At 33.4% G+C, this 7,891-nt stretch overlaps 1 pseudogene; it reads right to left on the reverse strand.

Moving 5' to 3' along the window:
• Positions 1 to 1,217: 1,217 nt before the first annotated feature.
• Positions 1,218 to 7,555, reverse strand: LOC116120752 (annotated as a pseudogene).
• Between the last annotated feature and the right edge of the window lie 336 nt (positions 7,556 to 7,891).

Here is a 7,891-nt window from a genome sequence, read left to right on the forward strand (position 1 = left end):
CTCAAAATCCAAATCAAAGAATCACTCTCTTGTACCCATTTGTTATCCTTTGAGAGTATTGTTCTTATTTTGTATTCAAGCCTAAGTTAAGAGGCAATCTTTATGACACTTTTTATCAAACACTTTGTGGGCGAAATCCTGTCAAACTATTGTAAATACAAAATCCTGTGAAAACTAGTGTAAAGGCGAAATTCGATTCTAGTGGAATTTTAAGGAGATTGCCTTGAAGAAGTGGATGTAGAAAGCTTGTGGATAGAGCTCCGAACCACTATAATCTCTAACCATTTCTTCTCTTTCAACTCATTTATTACTGATCTCATACTTGCAGCATCATCATCATCATACTCGTATTTATTACTCACATTCATATATACATCTCTCTCATTTATTGCTTATTATTGATTACCCATGTTGTTTAAATCACATTCATTCATTGCTTATCATTTGTTTAGCATCATACATATTTATTGTATGTCTTTATTAGTGTTGGGTGTCTATAACTTGCTTGGGTTAGTAATAGTTTTATTTCCGCAAATATTTTTAAACTATCCTATTCACCTCCCTGTCCCGTCCCTCCCCTAATCCTCTAGGACTACTTTACCATATATGGTTTTACGGTGGAGTTTAGACTTAAAAATATAAAGGATTCGTACCATTCAAAATTTCAATTTTCGACATCTTCATTAATTTTTTAATTTTTTTTATAGGAAACATATTATATTTCTGTTGTACCTACCTTGACCTCTTTTGTTTTGTTTCGGCTTTTTTTTTTTTTTTCTCTGTTTTTAATATTTAAAAAAAAAATGGCATAATAATAGCCACTCGCTTGACTATTTTATTTTTTAAGCATAAAAATAGAGAAAAAAAAAATTCATTCATTCAAATAATTACATATAATTAAATAATTAAAAATACTTGACTTCATATAATTTCATTATCATACAATGTTTTAAGAAAACCAAAAAAAACAAATTCTCACAATTTCAAACTACAATTTAAATTTCTGAATTTACTTTTGAAAAAAATACACAAAAGGAATCAACAATTTTCAGCTTACAAGCATCCCAAGCTATTGTGTTACAGGAGATCATAAATTTCCAAACACAATTGGGAAGAGGATAACAGAAGAAAAAGAGATCGATCATCCCTAAGTGCTTAAACCAGCAGGATTGTTAGAACAGCGAAAATGCAAAATGAAAATTCACAAACTCTACATGTCAATGTTCTGTTTCACTACTCTCCGGAAGCACAGTTCCTTCTAAGAAAATAAATTTATTGGTTGCACCAAATATGTTGGCCATCTGTAGAACTACAGTTTGAGATATCTTCGACATTGGGAGCACAGACTCTGGAAGACAAGGCATACACTCCGGTTGAAATTTCTTCTTCTCAAAGGTTGGTGCATACAGTGTCAAAACTGTCCAACAAAATATGAATCTGCAGAAAGAAAACGATTTTTATACCATAATTTCGTTCATGGAATTGTATAGTAAGAAAACTCAGTATCAGGAAAGAATCATGCTACGACAGATGTTCTTGCAAACAAACATAACACAAACCAATAGTTTTTCATCAGACAACCTTTGTCATCTGCAGATGCAAAATTCAATCCTGCACAATGAACAAGAGAGAAGTAAACAGTACTCAAAAGAAGTCTCCTTAAAAATGGATCACTTAAAATCTGTGCCCATACGTGATCAAGATCATCTGATGTTGCAAAGTTGATCCCCAGTCATTCAATGATGAAGAAAGAAGTCTCCGCCTCTTATATTTATCCTGAAGAAAATTTTCCTCTTAATTAACAAACGAACGCAATCGATAAATATGAAGAGAAAGAAGGGTTGATTCCTACACACCATCTCAATTTCAGAACCTGAAACACACATCAACAAACAGAAGGCCTGCAATGGGGCTGTGAGAAAAATGGTAAAGGCTACCACTTGGGCTGCGAGAGAAATCAGTACCAGCAATGAGGATTGAACTACTTGGCGATAGGAGCATTGCAGCTGGCTCTCCCTTCTCAGCTCCACTTATAGCCTGCAAAATTTAAATGCCATGATGACAGTAATTAGCATTAAGATATTTTTAGTGACATTTGAGACCTGTATAGATCATTCAAGATGGACCATTAACGTTTATATGGTTTAAAAATGAAGACATATAATCACTTCTTAGAAGTCACACTAAAAGTTTTCATGCAAGGACTGCAACATTAGATAGAATATTGACAGCATGAAGAAACAAAAACTGGTCATGACATTAACGATCAATCAGCATTTAATTACACAACCTTTAACTGCTCTCTCTCTCTCTCTCTATATATAATGAGAAGCATCTTCAACCTATATATTAATATCTCAATGAGTAGAAGCCTCCCTAATCTCAAAGATGTTACTCATATCTTTGCAAGCAAAAAGTATGTAAATACACAGTGAATAGCAGAAATAATTTAAAATTGCGATTTGATGGACATAAAAAATACTCCTATATTGGCAGCAGTTATTGAAGAACCCCAACCCAAGCGTTTTTTTGGTATGAAACTTAGAATATTACTAAAAAAGAGTTACATGTATGAAATACACCACATGCCCACAAGATAGCCACGTCATGACACAATTTCCATGATCTATTATTTCCTCAAAAACTCACTCTAGAAGCTTCCACACAAACACCCAAAGATTTACATCCTTTTTGTGCCGCTAATTCATGGGAGAGAAATGTCACCTCCACCATTAGCGTAGCGACACACCAGTTCAAAATATTGTCAACCAGAGTAACAATATAATATCATCATGTTGATTCGGTAATGTCCCAGCACAGCAATTTCAAATTCAACAAACCTTGCATGCCCCTACTGCAAACTGGTTTGTACGGTAAAACCTATCTTCGACTTATTGTTATAGGATTATTTGTTGGAAAATGATTTGCTTAACAAAGGCTTAATAATTTCCTGGCCACCAAAATTTTGCTTGAAAAATCACAAGCTTTGCTTTTTACAGGATACAATATTCTTGCAATATTTCCTAAAGCCTTTAAAGAAATCACCGTATAAGTCAAAAAGTACCAAGATTTTTTCAATTCCACATACAAACTTACATCATATCTCCTCTTCCAAATCCATATCTACAATAACCTGCAATAATTAAACCTGAACTTAACATTAACATAGTTATGCACGTTATTGAAAACCTCATGTAAGAATTTAAATGCAATAACAAAGAATAGGAGTTCACATACTTGCCTTAAATGATTCACTACCATCACTGTCAATTATATGAAAAGTGGTCTTCTTGTGAAGGAATAATATCAGAAGGATAAATGCAGCTTAATCCTGGAAAAAAAAGGACTATGATGTCAAAATAAGCATTCTGGAATTCTGGTCATACCAATAGCGAAAATCATGGTATAAAGAGCTTCTATGCATTACTTTGGCATAAAACAATATACAAACTGATAATGAGTCGTAATTTTGAATTAAAGATCAATAAAACCATGAAAGAAACAAAAATTTAATCAAGAATTCATAGAAGCTCTTAACATGAAAATCATTTTGGCAATTAGCCACGCAAGTTATCTTTCTTATATTGAGGAAACAAGGTACAGTTTGTTTTCAGTTCATAAAAGGATTTAGAATTTAGTTAACCATCACTAGTATCTAGTCCTTGTGCAGAAGAAGCAAGGAATGAGTCATGCATTTTTATCAAATTTCATTAGCAGAAGTGAGGTTAACAAGAAATTAATATTTGCAGAATATGATTGAGAGAATTAAGAAAAAAATCCAGAATTGGGGTATGTATCCAATCTATTAACCTAATTCAGACACATGGTTCAGGCATAAACATAGTAAGCGAATGGAGCAGAGTACCTCCATTTCTCGAGTACCAAACTGCAAACAGCTAGTTTGGTAACATAAACATTCTCCTCTTGCGTTAAGGTGGGGTTTGTGCTATTATTTGTCGAGCTTGATGGAGAAGTGGAGTAGGCATCTGAGGAAAGGTATGAGACTCAAAGTTCCTGTTACTGTTATCACCAGTGTTAGAAGGTTCGACGCCTGATGGACAAGAAATACAGTTTTCAATATTCCTAAAGCAAAATGAATAATGTAAAAAACATGACCACATCACCTGATAAATAAAATTCCGCAATCATGTGATTTGAATAGCAGAATTGATTAACCGGATGCCGATAAATATATTAAGAGAACACCATCTGGAGGTAGCTCCTCACAAATTGTGGCCAAAACCTGCCAAGAAAAAGCACAAGTATTGGTAATTTATAACAACACAAAAGTATAAACTGATAAAATACAGACAATAAAGTTTTTTTATTTTTTTTATTTTTGATGAGCTATAGACCACTTGACATGTGCACCTAATTGGAAGCTAGGCTTATATATTACTGCCAGATCCCACAATCTTATTTCCAACCTCCCAATTGAAAACCAAGGATCATACCATCCAATTCACTACTTGAGTTTATCTCCTTTCTAGAAAAATATAGTACATATCTATTTTGAGCACTATCAATAACACAGCATTATCAGCTCAACTCAACACCTCAAAACCTCTCTAAATGTTTCAATACTATATGACAGAAACATTGACAATTCCTGAGCCTTATCTATGATACAGGCAAACCACTGAAAATTCTCCTAAATCATTGGAAAGGAAAGATGAATAATGAAGAGAGAGGTAAATACGGTGTAACTCCAGACCTGTCCAAAAATTCAAAAAGAGGCCAATTCCTTCTCTCCCTAACCAAAAATATGAATAACTAGTTTGCACAATTTTATTTGTTTTTTCAGTTTTGCTGCATCAACTCAGCTTCTTTGGACCTTAAACAAATCTCTTTTCATCTTGAGGAAAATGAATTATTGTCCATTAAAGGGAAGTTGTCAAGGAATCCTGAGTTTCCCATTTGTTAGGTAGTCAATGGCATAGAACACCCACTAGTAAATAAACAACTCTTGCTCCACATGACGGCCTGGACCTATATCTAATCATGGTATTTACATCTATCAACTAACCAACTTAACCTGATCACTATCAGTTTAACAAATGAAATTTATAAAGAAGAAATACATGACTTAGAATTTATGTAACCTAATAAGTCAATATTAAAGATATAATAAAGCAGGCAACAGGTTGGAAAAATTAATCTCTCACAACTCACTGCTATAAAATGTGTCACAGATGGACGATGTAAGATGGCTTTTCGTGGGTTAGGTGGTAAAGTAGGATCAGCAATATCCTGAGAGTAGTTTACACGACTAGGCCCTGGGGCCCCATTCTGACCAATTTTAATATTATTTGACTGGAAAAATGAACCACTGGGTTCCCATTCTAGGCACTGAAGCATCCTGAAGGCATCAAGAGTGAGCTCTGAAAATTTGACCTGACCAATAAATGCATTAAAGAAAAAAGAAAATCAAGAATTGCCCAGGGTATAATTTATAATAGTATCAAGAGAACTGAGTTATTCAAACATTTCAATTTCAGAATATGAATAAAGCATCTCCCATTCCATATATTGATGACAAGAATAGAAAAAAGGATATCTTTAATACCTAACCTCATTATAGTGGTAGCTGCTCAAAATAGCATCTCGTAATCTTAAGCTTCTATTAGCAGCAGAAGTGGCAACATGCAGCAGAGCATCTGGATGAGGGTCCAGAACAAGACTATATCTTAAAGGCCTAATATTCATAAAAGCCGTGTCAGCTTTCAAAAATCTAACTATTTCCTGAACCACCAACTTCCATTCCTTAAAGTCTGTTTCCTGGAAAAAATATCATCTGAGGATCATCATTCTATCCATGACAAAGCAAGCAACTGTGAAAGAATTTCTATCACATTTCATGAAAATTCAAGAGAGAACATTCAGACATCACGTGGAATTGAATGGTTTTACAGTGCCTTGGATAACAGTCATGAAGAAACACATGGAACGATCACGAAACAATGAAAACCATCAGTACAGCTTGTGTCATATGTTCAACATTTAGACAAATGGCACTTTGCTGAGGGGTCGCAACCAATCCCAACAAATATTCAATACTTCCTGAAAGACTTAATGATAGAATAAAATAAAGTGATTTGAAAATTTGAAAAGGCTAACTTTAATGGGAAATCTAGATACACTCCACCACAGCATACAATCATTCACTCCAAAATTTCCATCTTTCTTTTCCATTGTACTTCTCTTCCCAACCCCAGACACATGCAAATGAATTTTCAAACTCCTCTTCAACAAGTATTGATTTTCAATGATAGATGTGAATAAAACATTATACAGAAAATAAAACAAGAAATATCAAGTTATAATGACCAATAAAAAGATGTGAAGAATGTTTACTACAAAAATATACCGGAAATGTCCTCTTGCATTCATCAAGCAACATTTTTAGATGATTAACCAATTGATGTACCATCTCGCGTCGGTTCAGAACTAAACACACCATCAAAAACCTAGCAAGAAATCTCAACTGTTTGTTTGCCAGATTCAAATGCTGATACAATCCATCTCTAAAATATTCCCGAGTCAATATTGCATCATAAAAGATATATGACTCAGACAGATAACTCATATCACTCGTCCGCATATATTGTCCAAAATAAAGCTGAGCTATTCGAGAGGCAATCTCCCCAATTTCCCATCTTTTAAGCCCCGCTTCAACCAGCTTCTCTCGGTTCTCTTGTTGAAACTTCCACAGCTGCGTATACACCTTGAATACCTTGTAAAAGTATGTGTCATACCTAAGAACAGTAACAAATCAAGAATAACCCACAATTTATGTTGCTCTTAAAGGCTCTCGGGCAACACAACAAATACTTAAAAAAAATAATAATAATAACTAATAGGTTCAAATGAGAAAAAAGTAATATACTAACTAATATTCCACATAATTTTATTTCTCCCACTAGGGTTTCAAAATTCTAACTCTAAATTTCAAACAAAATTAAAAATTATAGTATTGGTACATACTAATCAATATTCCATAAAATCTTCGTTTACTCTTTTTTTATTAATTTCTGTTTATTGGTATTTCTCAATTATATTGTTTCTGCAGTGCAATAACCTCATTTAAACAAGCATATATACACTACAAAAACAAAACGAATATGTTTGCTTATTCAAAAGGTTAAGGATAAATTTAACAAAGAACAATAATGCTCAAATTTACAATCAATTACTGAGGAACACTATGATTTAAGAACTTCCAAAGCAAAAATCAAGTGATATAACATGAATTAAAGAAAAAATAAATAAATGAAATTGAGAGAGTAACCTGTTGCGCTCGTAATACGGCAAGTCTCTGATCTTTGAAAACTTCTTGTCGGCTTTTTCGACGAGAGACCAATACACTTCGCTCACCGGAATATTATTACTAGAGTTGTTATTTAAATTGCAATTCATGTTTTGTTGCGACATCTTAGTTTTCGGTTCGATTTCTTCAATTCATTGGATCGAATAATCGGATCGTCCACCGAAACAAAACGAAGAAGCAGATTGACCTGGAAATTAATTCTAGTAGACACGAAACACCGAGTTAATGGTGCTTCTGTGCTTTGTTATTGTTAGTGATTGCCTGACTGAGGTTAAATCTCACCCCTATAGGTTCCGTCGATAAGAGTCGAAACACACTTACCCCAGATTCAGATTATTAGGTTAACAGGGAAACCCCAATCATTATCGATAAAATTTAACTCCTGGAAATCCCAAGTTTCCAATTAATAAAATGGTTTTGAAAATTTTTTTAATTTTTTTATTTATTTTTTAATTAAAAAAAGCTGACGTGACACCATCAGAATTCATTAAACATATAAAATAGGTTAAAATAAAAATATCCAAACATATGTGGATAAAAATAATTAATGAAAGTTATTCAAAA

Source organism: Pistacia vera, unplaced genomic scaffold (assembly GCF_008641045.1).
Source record: "Pistacia vera cultivar Batoury unplaced genomic scaffold, PisVer_v2 Contig944, whole genome shotgun sequence".
Classification (NCBI taxonomy): domain Eukaryota; kingdom Viridiplantae; phylum Streptophyta; class Magnoliopsida; order Sapindales; family Anacardiaceae; genus Pistacia; species Pistacia vera.